The following is a 13719-nucleotide window of genomic DNA, read 5'->3' as shown; positions in this document are numbered from 1 at the left end:
GGAGAATTTGGAGGATATAAGCAGCGATGAGGCAAGTAGAGGCTGGTGGATGTTCCCACACAAACCTGGAATTCTTTTAAAGAGTACAATAAAATTCTTCATATGCTGTTCCATATGGAGAATATCTTATAAAAAAATATTATTCCTTTGCAGATTTCTACAATTTATGTAAATCCAATTCTATTTCTTTTCTTTTGGTTTCAAAATATAGTTCCATGGTAGTATGCATCGGGCGGGGGGTGAGAGCACCATGGAAATCGCCGACGTTCAATAATGAATCACACTTTTTGTTTTGTTTTTTAAGCAGAGTGCTTCTTGCCAAGTGCCCATCGGGATACCACAGCATCATGTACACGATGGCAGTTCTTGCATTCGGCTCTCAGTTGCAAGGTTAGAGTGAAGACTATAGGTTAGGATGCTCCAATTTTCCTTCAGTAGGTACAGTCCTCTTCACGAGTGCTTGTCATATAAACATTCCACAAATTATTACATTGAGATATTTGTTTTAATGTTGTTTTACAGGTACTTTGATTCCATACTGCAAAAAACCTGGCGAGCCCCTGTAAACACACTAATGAAGGGGACTGTACATTGTGTTACGGTGGCTTGTGTGTAACATGTTCATTTATTATCTTGTGCTCGAGAAAGATATTGTGCTGCTCACCACTGCAATTTTTAATCGAAGTACACAAGCAAAACTGATGTACCACAGTCCAGTAGTTTCAAGAGAGGCCCACCACAACCAGCTATAGAGGCTCTTGCATGCAAAATATGATACCAAAAATAACTGAGGTATTATGCTCTTGATGGAACAACATCTCGTGGTAATAGTCCTGGGTTCCTGTAATATAAAGTGGAAGTGTCAGCTTATAAAATGTATAACTAGTACTCCCTGGACAAGCAATGCAGTATCAAATTGCAGTAGGTGGAAGGCATTTCTTTTACCAACCCACTATTACAGTGAGAATTGAGCATTATACAAGACTAGCAGTTTGAACATACAAGAGTAACCATTTGTTATTGTAACTTCATATGTATCATGAAATTTAATTACAGTATTCAAATATAATAGGAATAAGTTCCAAAATATTTTTTCAAGAAAACCTACATGGAGTACATAACTATTCTTCAGATTTTAGTACACTTTGTGTTTGTGATTCAAACTTCATAATACGATATCCGTTTTGTGACTAAAGTGTTAACATTTTCCAAACTGTAAAGATTTGTTTTCAATAAGACTATCTTACAGACATGTTTTTAAAAATGCGATGAATATAAGGCAAACTTACAATAATGCTTTCGACTTGAATGGGAATGACATCACTAAATAGTGATGCTTGAATGCTACTAACAGGAAACCGGAGGAAGAAAGTTTGCACTGTGGTACACTTACATTTATTCATTATTATACACAAATATATAGGAAAATACATAAAATAATGTCTTATGCAAAGGACATAAAATAAGTTTTGGACATTTGTGACCAATGCTATTGGAACTGTACATTTAATCAATCTCTGAAAAGACTTTATACTGTGCAAAGTAGTACTGCTTTGAAATACAGGAGGGCTGAGGAACAATATAAAAATTACAATCCTTCTTTTCATACGTGTACAGCTTTAACAAATATTGTAGTTTAAAATTTTTACATAAGACTATTTCTCATTTCTTACAGAAAGCTGAAGGCTAAATTAAAATGATACATAAGAGGGCACATGAGCAAGGTTTTAAGAGTAATGAGTTATATTCAGGAGAGAAACTAAAGCCAATACTTGCACACAATTATACACTTAACTCAGAGCAGTCAAATTGGTATTTTTTAGCTTATTAATCCCAACTGAACACATGCAAAAACTACATTCATGATATCAGCCAGTATGAAATAAGTCTAATAAATACATAAATATGTGAAATGCACTGAACAATAGTATTTTATCACAAGTAACGTTTTCTCGTATCTCATGAATATGAGCCCTAGTCCACGAGTCATGACAGGAGTGTAAGAGCAAGCAAAATCCAGGTACTACTGGGAGTTTACACACCCCCATAAACTATGACCCAGTAAATAAGTTACAACTGTGTAGAGTACATGGAGTTACAACCTTTTGGGGATGTATGAAAAGGACTAGGTTACTGTTACATGAGAAAGTTCTCCCAAGTACTCTAAGAGCTCAATGTATTCATCTGAGACTACACAAAAAACCCAAGGTAGCAAGCTCACCATTACTTATTAAAAGTGATTGCTCTCAACCTCCTGTTAAACCTATTATTGATTTGGATGGATTCAAGCAAGAGAGCACATACATGGTGTACTCATTTAAGGAGGAATGTTGGTGTAAAGGAATTTTGAATTAATGTTTACAGTAAATGTATGTACTGTAAGTTGGAGCCTGAACTCCAATTCTTCAGGATATTTAAATGTCTAATATACTGAACACTGATTCATACTTTTTTCTTCATAGAAAGATTTTAAAGGCAAAACGTAAGTTTTATACATTCTTTTGAATATAAAGAATACTCTGTATTACTGTAACACATCTTTAGTATTTTCACGGATTTGAATAATATAAACCATTATGCTTCCTTGTTACAACATAACTTAAACACAGAGCCTTCATTCATACAGTTGATATTATGTGCAATTTTGACAATTCTACATACATAAAATTAAAATTTTCACTACTGTATATATATATATATATATATATATATATATATATATATATATATATATATATATATATATATATATATATATATATATATATATATATATATATATATATATATATATATATATATATATATATATATATATATATATATATATATATATATATATATATATATATATATATATAAGTCAGCCTTGTTGGACATATGCTAAACACTTTGGTTTACATCATTAAACCTATGTACAAAAGACTTCATTTGTCATTTACATAAATTTGACTTACAGTGGCTGGAAAAGTGACTCCCCTATCTTTTACATTTGTATTTGAGAGAGATCCACACATACATAAAATGACATCATGGGTACTGAGTACATTCACTCATTTACAGAAACCTTAACAATTTGTCCCTAAATACATTTAGCAAATTGTAAGATCTAAATTAATTAATCTTCTTCAAAGACAAAATTTGCAAAACAATATCTTATAAGAAAATTTAGGCCAGGAGTTTGTCTGTGGCATTTACGGGTGTAGAAAATGCATACAAAAAACAGAAGTGAAAAGATTAATATTAAAAATGTCTGGAATAAATAGGAAATTGTAAAATACTATCCAGTGTTCATATGGAAAATTAGCATGTTAGTTTGTTGGGAAGAAGGAAACCAATTTCCAGATAAAGCAGGATTACATCAAGAATGTGTTATGTCATTATACTGCAGTTTGATATATTTATGGAAGGGGTACCAAGAAAAGAAGAGTGATAGGTGCAAGTTTGGTGAATCAATGGTTTTCGGAGGTTAGTCAGTTGCTGCTTACAGTCGATGCTGCAATTGAGTGGGGAATTCAAAAGAAAGTCACGACAAGTTAGTGATTGGGTCTTATGGAAAAGTTGATAGTGAAAGAGAACTAGAGATTAAAGTAAGATGAGAAGAGAACAATAAATGCTAGTCTGAAATTAAATGGAAGAGAAGTGGGAAATAATGTGTCAGCAAATATATGATGTACTGAACCACAGAGCAGTAGAAAGTTAATAGGTGTACACATAAATTGCTGTGCTTGCATTATTATGTAGGAAAGAAGCATAGACTCCGGACGCAAGGGCAGGGAGCAAATTGAAAGCGACAAAAAGAATGTCACTGAGCAATGTATGATGTAAACAGGATGCAGTGAAAAAGAAATAGAAAGGAAAGTGAAAGTTTAGTACAAAAGAGTTTACAAGTCAGAGATGAATGGCAGGAGGATGAGAGAAAGACTAAAAAAAATAATGGAAAGATGGAGAAAAGGATGCAATTGAAATAAGGAGGATTACCATTAAGAAAGCAAGTGTGAGTGAATGAGCAGAGTACAGTACAGCATTGATTGATATTTGGGGAAAGACATGCAGATGATGGATGATGCTGGCTTGCTGCAGTGACAGGAAAATCAAGTTTAGAGCCTTGTTGTCAAAGGGGAGTACCATGCATGAATGAATGAATGACTATGTACTGTATATGGGGGAGAGGTAGGTGTGTGTGTGTGTGTGTGTGTGTGTGTGTTCATTTTTAGCATCGCTTTATATAGTGGGTAAAGGCCTGAAAGAATAAGAAAAAGTACCTGTATACTCAAAATTTGGTATCTTCACAAATGAGAGCACACTTCATATTGTGGTTGTGTGTGTTAAAGGGGGACAGTAACATTTATTCCACTTGCAGAATTGATAGAAATGAGTATGTTGTGAGTTCATTATGGTGTCTGCTAGTCTTGGTCAAGAAACATTGTACTGGTGCCTGGTGGTGGCTGTGCCATCACTAACGAATCATCAGTTATACTACCTGTACATTAATCCTGAGGGAGATCTGATTTTTCATTATTTCAACATTGTTATTCTTTTATTATCAATTAAGAATTAAGGACCAAAACTTTCTTGGCAATGGGTAGCTTGGTTTTAATGGCAGTCCAAAAACAAACAAGACACTACTAGTAATGAGCAAATAAAAACGAGTCAAGTTACTTAATCATCAGCAAGACTAATTACCTAGAGTAAAAATTTTAACCCCATCTCATTAATCAATACACCTGTATTTTAAAATGTAACACGACTGTAATTTTGAATAAAATGAAAACATTATGTCACAGTTTAGTAGTTTCATTCTATTGGGAAATTCAATAAAATGGTACCCAAATTACAATTTCTGACCCTTGTTGCTTAATAAATCGTCTTGAATAATATCGGGTGATCTTGAATGAAATCAAACTTGTAAAAAATTGCCTTAATAGCAAAGTTAGGGTAGTCTTATACATTAGAGAAAAGAAATTGATAAACAAAACTTCATTTGTCATTAACAAGACTGCTTACTCAAATGCAGTTTGTTTATGTGAATTATCTACAATGAGAAAAGAGTAGTTTATGGTGATGGTGGGTAAATACAGTTGGAGTTTTATTCTGCAACATTCTAAGGCAAGACTTTGTTCGTGTGTGAACAAGGCCTCATGCTAAAACATTGCAGAATGAAACTAGCTCATGCCTATATAGCTTGTTTATCTTGGATACTTCATTAGAATATTGAGGAGTACTTAAGAAGTGATTCTAAGCAATGCAAAATAAAAGCTTTGAGAGAGAGAGAAAAAGCCAAGGTATTCAATGTTGAGATAAGTTTTTTATTTCCTCTAATTTGGAAATTATGGCACAGACGCTTGATCCCAATAGCAGAATAACACGTCTGAAGTATCCAAAATTTACAGTAACTACTGACAGTACCTTTAATCGATCATGCTCAAGACCCTTTCTCAAATATTTTTTTTTATCTTGGTTCCATAAACAGTATGTTGAGGAGTACTGTACTTGTCATGAAGAGTAGTGAAATAAACCGAATAGCTAAAATGCAATTTCTTTTATATGAAATTGGAAATTGTTATAGCTAAGCAAAAACAGCGATCAAATGTTCAGGCGCAGAATACAGTAATTAGTAAATAAAAAAAGTCCCTACACATAGGAAAAAATCCTGTTAATACTGTATTTTGTTCATTGTGTCTTCACCCTGTTTTCAGTACTCTATGTATGTAAATTTATTGTCTAGTAGTATCACATATTAACAAATTCATTTGAATGTATATTTCTAAGCAGTTTTATAATAAAATAGTACTTACACATTTAAAATAATACCTCAGATTAATCTTTCGCATGTTCCAACCTCATAATATGCTTTTTTTATATAGACAGTAATTTACAGCTCAGTTTACATTGATTTGTAAGCATTTGAGGAATCTAATGAAACTTTTGACAACACTTTCCGAGATGTAACTTAATTCTCAAAGGGTTTACATTTTCTAAAGGTACATGTTATTGTTTATCATGCAGAATATCATAAAATATGTTAAAATGTCTCATGGCATTACAATTCTCCTTTTTTTCAAGCTCCGAAAAGGAGAAATATAATTGATGCCACTTTATCCATCCAGCATATCTCTGAAACAGCCAGACTGATCTTAATGGAATTTTTAAAAGATGATGTATACTAAGGAGACAAAGTGCAGAAGACGCAATTAAAATCTGGGCCAAAAATCAAGGTCACAGGGAGGTCAAAATCTTGTCCAGTGTAACTCCTGTTTGGATTAAAATATTTTGACACAACAAAGCAAGAATGTGTACTGTATTATCACTTAGCAAAGTGCTGAGCACCAAATTCAAATATCTGTGGAAAGTAAAGGTCACAACTGTCTAGAGTATAACTCTTGTTCTGATGTAGAAATTACCTGTATAACCAAATTTCACACTGCTGTATATTATCACTGAATTGAAGTGCTGATCACTGAATTTACTAGTATATCATAGGTCAAGATCACAGATAGATCATAAACTTGTCCAATGTGACTCTTTTATTCTGATGAAACTTCAAGTCAATAAGTATTATCGCTAGATAAAGTTGAGAACATCAAATTCAAATGTCTACTATGTCAAAAGTCAAGTTAAATGGTCTAGATTATATCTAGTACTGTTGCAATTGTTTTTATGAAAGTTTACATATCGTCAAGTAAAGAGTCAAACACCAAATCGAACTGTCTGACACAGTTAGATTACAAAAATGTCAAAGGTCAGACTATTGTATTGATACTGTACTGTACACATATTTTGATGGAACTTTACATGAGCATTGTGATGAACACCAAATTCAGAAGACAATGTCAAAGATTAATGTCTCTTGCCAAATTCATAGTCAAAACACTATCCAGGGCCCAGATTCACTATAACACGCTGAGATACAAAGTTCATAACTGCCGGGAAGCCCATGCGAATTACCGAAAGAACGATTCACAAACGGTTCATAACTTAGCTATGGTCCTCGTATGAACTCGGGCATTACAGTAGTTCATATAATGCTAACAGATGGTGGTGATGTGTTTTTAATTTTCCTGTCGGCCAATCACTGCGACTGATACATAACTGAGTAGGAGATGTAAGCCAATCATGTCACAACAACAGAAGACTGCGTCGGATGCATGTGTTGTGATCTCTTTTGACAACATTTATAGAAGAAAATAGATCATGGAGTTTTCGATAATAATAACAATAATAAAAGCAATACTAATAGTAATAATGATGACGATAATAATAATATTATCATGGAACAGTACGTAATGTTATTTTTGGAGCAAATGTCACTCTGACACAGTCAATTGCCTTAAGCTAGTAGCTTCAACAATTACACTCTGGAAACTACCACTTGTGAAAAATCTTGAAGCTATTAACACAAACGTCTGCATAGGGAGTCTTGGGACCACATGAGACGACCTTGCCACTAGACCAATATCTAGCCAGAACGTATCCCTACGTGGAAATCTGTAGTACTGTAGCAGTAGGTGGTCATCAATTTGTAGAGGGTCCAAAGGGTTCTTAAATACCCTTTCCCTACAGAGTGCACGGTCATGAGCTAAAGCAATCATGGGTCATCCTGGAGGAGATGGCTAACACCAGAGGCACTGTTCAATTTCATATATTTTTTCCACAGAAGTTCCTATCATTATAGTATTTATTTTAAAAGAGGCAACATTTAGTAGAACCGAATAAAACCTGACCTAACCAACCGAAGAAACCTACCTAACCTTATCTAATTTCCTAGCCGGGAGGCGAACCCACCATATTAAACCGTGTTTTACCCTACAATTTCCCTCATCCTTCATGCCCTGCCCACTACAGGTGATTTATGATCGTAGTTAGAATACCCAAAACAACAACTTATAATTAGAATAAAAAGTTGTACTCTCTTTTTATTCTATTTTTTTATCTGCTTATTTACTTATTTATTTATTTTTTATTTTTTTTTTTGCGGGAAATAGCCCACAGGTCATCGACCCTCAACGGGACCTATGGGGTGAAAAAATAAAAGTAAAAAGAAATTAAAAATAGAAAAGAAAAAGATTATGGATCTGCGGGGAAAAAAAATGAATGAAATCAAACAACTCCTGTATTACCCAATCATTAATTCCATTTTTACTAGTGATGCTTGAAGTACATCTGGCAGCTGTGTCTGTTTTGGTACGAATTGTATAGTAGAAAACGGGAGTTACATGATCTTATTTCCGCCTTGCAGAAGCTTACGAGACCTCCGGAGCCACTGTAAGTTACCAAGAAAAGTCAGCCATTTTAAATCTATTTGAGGACTTCCTAACTATTTAGTGCATCACCACCACAGGAGATATGAACTCCTTAAGCGCTTACAAAGTTTATAACCTGTTAGTGAATCTGGGCCCTTGTATTGATACATTAGTACAGGTTGGACCCCGCTAATCTAGGACCAATAGTTCAGCAGCTTCGATGGTTCAGGATGCATATAGTGAATACTTAATCTTATGGGGAAAATTAGGATATGTTCCACAATTACTAAAAGTTAACAGTAATGCTATAAGAGTTGTGGAAATAACATTACAATTATCACAATCTGTACTCAAATGTACTAAGTTATTTACAAAAAAATTTAAGTCTAGTAAACTATGGGATGTTTATACTGAAATTAATTGCTATCTTGCAAGAATTCCAACAATACAAGTTATACTCTGCTAAGTCAAGTTGGCAACACTTTCTAAGTAAAAAACTTAGACTCCCCCTATTGTATAATCCTGAGTCCCTCCTCCTCCACTGATAACTAGGTACCTGGTAATCTCCCCTGTCAACACCACACCTCCCCCCAGCAAGAAGGCAATAAGGATTTGACTTAGCAGAATAATTTGTACACAAGATAAAATTTTTAATCCTTTAGCATAGTACATTTGAGTACAAAGTGAGTACTGTACAGTAATATGTTGCTCACAATTATGGCTTTTTCACAGGGAAAAGTCTGTACATCTAACCCCAGTGGTCAGGATATTATGACAATGAATGTTACAAAGTATAGTATTCCAAATAAATTCTTGTTTAGTTCTGAAGATAATATACGAATTCCCACAGTGAATGCTCATAAAGAGAGGGACCAGTGTACAGTTAACTCATGCCATAGCACTAACACTTTGTCATAAAGAGGTCCAGTAAGCCTGGGATTGATTTATGCTGATGTAAGTTGTATTGGTACCAGTAATAGTACATTTTATACATTATTTGGCCTTTTTTGAACCTCGGCTTTGATGGTTTGGAATTTTCGCTAATCCGGAACCGGTCTGGTCCCAAGCTTTCCGGATTAGCAAGGTCCAACCTGTATTTAAAATCACTGTCTTCTTATGCACTGAAAAAGGCTTCATATTCAGGGTGCTGTACCCATAGCACTCTTAATGGGGCACAGGGCATATGGAACTCACTTTCATATCATCACTAAATGATGTATAATATATCATATTAAAGTCTCCATGTAAGAGGTCAAAGGTTGAAAAATAGTTTATGAAATTGCACTGTACATCTATACTTATTACATCACACTGTACTTTTATGCCACTTTGAAGTGTTTGCTTTCTGGGGAGCATTTGACATTCTTGTTTTGTTTCTACTTAAAATAACACTAACTACAGGCAGTGAACCTTCCATACCTGTCTTACTCCTCACTTCTATCAGTACTTGCCTAGCAACATCTATTTGATAAAACTGTCAAGCCGTACAAATACTACAAAATCACATTTGTTATCTGAAATACCACATTTGTATGAATAATGAGTATATGTAAATATCAATCCTACAGTGGTGACATCCAACCCCCTTACAAACACACACAAATATACCTCAATGTTTTTTATAATATTCTTCTTGAACAGCACAGGAGATTATTAAGAACTGTAAAACATATTGTCAAAGAGTTTAACTTAACCCATTTCAAATATAGTCTTCTCACTCTAAGTGTAAACAAAAGTGTACAATACACAAGTGACTCACTGAATAGGCTATGAGGGACAAAATTTCTTAAAAAATATGTTGTGCCTAACTTTGTGCACATTCCTACATCTAACACATGAATGGCTGAGATGCCAAAAATGTCACACAATATTCAATAATTTACACCAGACAACAAATTTTCATACCATTAAAAAAATATTTTTCTGCATTGGTATTGTTCTTTACATCTTAGACATTCATTATCTCCTTTAAGAATGAAATAAATGAAAATGATATATTCAATCTAAATAATAACATAATGCCTTTTATTTTATCCCTGCTAGTAAGTTCAATGTCATTTCTAGATCAGATTTTTCTGACAATCAATCTCTCCCATGAGTCTTCGATCACCTGTATAAAAACTATAATTAACCAATACAGAAGGAACTTGAATACCCAGCTCCTACAGTATCATCAAATCTACATAGTTTTATCATTAAAAAATATATAAGAGCAAACACACTAAGGTACAGTACATTATTTTAATTTTCTATTTTCTAAATTTCAGCTGTTAAATTACAAATTTACATAAATTCAACATATATGTAAACAAAGTAGATATACGTATTTAATAATTCACAAGTTCTCACATATAAAATAAAAATACAGTATAACAATTAAGAATTCTAATTAATGGCAAATTAATCAAGTTTTGTGTTAATGCTTCATCAATCAGAGGTAGAGCCAATACATGTATCGACTACAATACCTTTTAAAGAGATCTAGTCCATAATCACCGCCAATATTCATGGTAATAAATTTTTGAAATAATATTTTCCTAAATTTCATCAGGAGTGAAAGCAGGCCATTTTTTCCAAACAAACAGTATCTAGATAATACAGACACAAATGGTGCTTCAATTAGATTTTGGATGAGGCACACTAAATACGGAGGAAAATGGCACAATCATCAGCAGATATATAGACAATTACTTTAGTGGTCATAATGGAAATAACCAGTTCTGTACAGATTAATAATAATGCACAGTAAATCTATTCTTGAATTTGATGCTCATCATAAAGCCAACATAAATGAGCTTGATATTTTACTTAGAAAGATCCTGTTCTATAAAATTATACAGTTACATTTAGGATTATGTCTTAACCTCCCAAAACTCTTCCCTAACACAGCCTGGATAATGAGTGGAAACACATCTCCAAGATCCCCAGTGACAAGGAATGCTTTCAACTAATTACAGTGTCATACCATACAGACAACACATTAATTATTTTAGAGGTAACTCACAAGTGCTGAGGTAACTTCCCTCTTAAAATACAATGACATAAGTTTCCTGTTATTTCACTTGGACCATCTTGACTTAACTGTGCACAATACCTGACTACATCTTTATGACTGTTTGGTTCCAGACTTAAGGGTAACATGAAAACCGTGGCAGAGGCTAATTAGAAACAGCATTAAACAATAATATAAACTGCAAAATTCTAATGTAAAAGAGGAGTAAAGAAATACTTCAGCTGAAATTTTTACATTAATACCCATTGCTTAGTTCTTCAAATTTTACATGACCCACTTTGTCCTATGAACATCAGTATAATGGAAAAAATATTGAACAAAGAGGTACCTCAATAAATAAAATAATTAAAAAGTAAAAATTCTGATATAATCCAGTCAAGCAGAGGGTTTCCTCAAGGGGATATAAGAACCAATAATACATACTTTCGTTGTCACAGAGCAAGCACTCACTCTAAGATGTGTAATTAATCCTTTTATACTTGAAGCTTTGATTGTGCTCTGTTGATCAAGCCACTAAAATCTAGGACACAGACTAAAATCTATCAAGTATTGTCCTGTTGTAAGGATACATTTCATATACAGCAAGTGTACAAAATGAAAAAAAAATAATAAAAAAGCACAGTATTGTTTGTAAACGGCTGAAGCTAAAACATGAAGCACAAGTAGGCAATTCCATAATTTTGACACCTACGGCATGGCAACAGACTGTTGACTGAGTACTATACTGTACCTTCCTTCACATAAGGGTTGTTGAATTCAGTGTCACATGATGAGATTACAAATTCTTTTCACTTGTTATCATCACAATAACTACTGTACATCAACATTTTATTTCCATTGTGTATCTTCTGATTTCTTCAGTATTATTCCAAAATAACATTTGTTATTTTGTAGACTCCATACATCTGAAAATTATTTTGAACATATAAGAACAATAAATTAATTCTCATATATAAATGGAGAAGTCCTTTGTTTTAATACTTCACCAATCAACCATTAAGTTTTACAGACTGAACTCAAATTCATTAATACTGTAAAATCATAAAGAAGTTTGACAAAATCTTGATAATGGAATGCAGTTCATAGGTTAACATTATACAGTAATCTCCCCATTAGCCAGAACAATTTGTGTACTACAGTACCAAGCTCTGTCCCATGGTGATCCCACATGGCCCAAGATAGTGTACAGTAATTCAATGATTGTCGGTCGCATCGGTGTTGCTACTTATCATTGGCATTATTTTGTATTATTTACAGTACTTTATAGAGAGAGGGCATCACTAAATTTCACATTGTACTCTGTTTTGGTGACTGTGAAGTGATTTTTGCTATGTTTATTGTGACTGTAATGTGTTTTGGCCAGACAATTACCATCACTCATGCAGATTATTTAAATCATAGATATGGGGTCTTAATACATCACTATCGTTAAAGTGGAATATAATAGAAAGGGAGATCGTAGATCGGGGGGATACCTGTAATGGAAAGTTCCGGGGATCAAAAATTCTAGCTAATGGAGATATCACTGTATTTCTCAAATATTCCTACAGTACTGTACTAATCTCAGTACTGTACAACATAAGTTACGTTTAAATTATGTAAATGATCTATAATTGTTTCAGTGTTCTATATGAATATTAAATATGCATTCAGGATAAAAAGAATTAAGATACAATGAAGTTTTACCACAATATTAAACAAACCCAAGAATCAATATTTAATTTCACCCTTAAAAACATGTGTATACAGTGGTCCCTCGGTTAACGAGCACAATCCGTTCTAGAAGGTTGCTCATTAACCGAAACCATTGTTTCAATGGGTTTTTGGGTAATTGGTTCCAGCTCACTGAAAAATGCCTAAATTCAACAAAAAAGGTAGAAAAGCACACTTACTTTGAGGTGTGTATATAGAAGGCTCGTGGATGATGATGATGATGATGATGGGAATTAGAATGGGGGTGGAGGAGAAGGGAGAAGAGAAGGCACCCCAATGCGCCATTTCACCCATAAAATTTTAGTTCTCTTGGTGTAATTCAAGATAATTTTCTTTAAATCAACACTGCACTGCATTATATATTGACAATATGTAAAATAAATTTCAAAATGACCAATAATTTGCTTGTAAACACAGAAAAAAAGCGTTTAGTTGAAGAGAGTCTCAAGCAAGATGTTACCTCCACACAAAGACTGACACCTGTATGCTGTGTTGGTAGGCTGGATGGCGTGCCACAAACTAGTGACCCTACCTTCAATTATGTTCAATAATTGTTAAAAGGACTAAAAAATTTAATATTAAACTTTTAAAATTATTGAATAGTATAAACTTCTTGATATTTACTAAAAGGGTAAGGAATTTAAGCCCTAGAACCGATTACTGTATTGGCGGACTAATACTACAGCTGGTGGACCGCCAAATGCAAGCTAAAACATGTGGAGGTCGGCTCGTAAGAAAGTCGTTAATCGA

The 13719-nt window shown here is 33.6% G+C and overlaps 1 protein-coding gene across 4 annotated transcripts in view; it reads right to left on the bottom strand.

The window, feature by feature from the left end:
• Positions 1–1379: 1379 nt before the first annotated feature.
• The window catches only part of LOC121878135 (beta-arrestin-1-like), a 120405-nt gene continuing 108065 nt past the window's right edge, over positions 1380–13719 (bottom strand). For all 4 annotated transcript variants that reach the window (XM_042384144.1, XM_042384147.1, XM_042384143.1 and 1 more), the window contains one exon: positions 1380–12161. The gene's annotated coding sequence lies outside the window, so the exon portion shown is untranslated. The remainder of the gene's footprint in view (positions 12162–13719) is intronic.

Source organism: Homarus americanus, unplaced genomic scaffold (assembly GCF_018991925.1).
Source record: "Homarus americanus isolate GMGI-L3 unplaced genomic scaffold, GMGI_Hamer_2.0 scaffold45562, whole genome shotgun sequence".
NCBI lineage: Eukaryota > Metazoa > Arthropoda > Malacostraca > Decapoda > Nephropidae > Homarus > Homarus americanus.
Note: the sequence above shows the minus strand (reverse complement) of the source record. Positions and strands in the feature narration are given on the sequence as shown.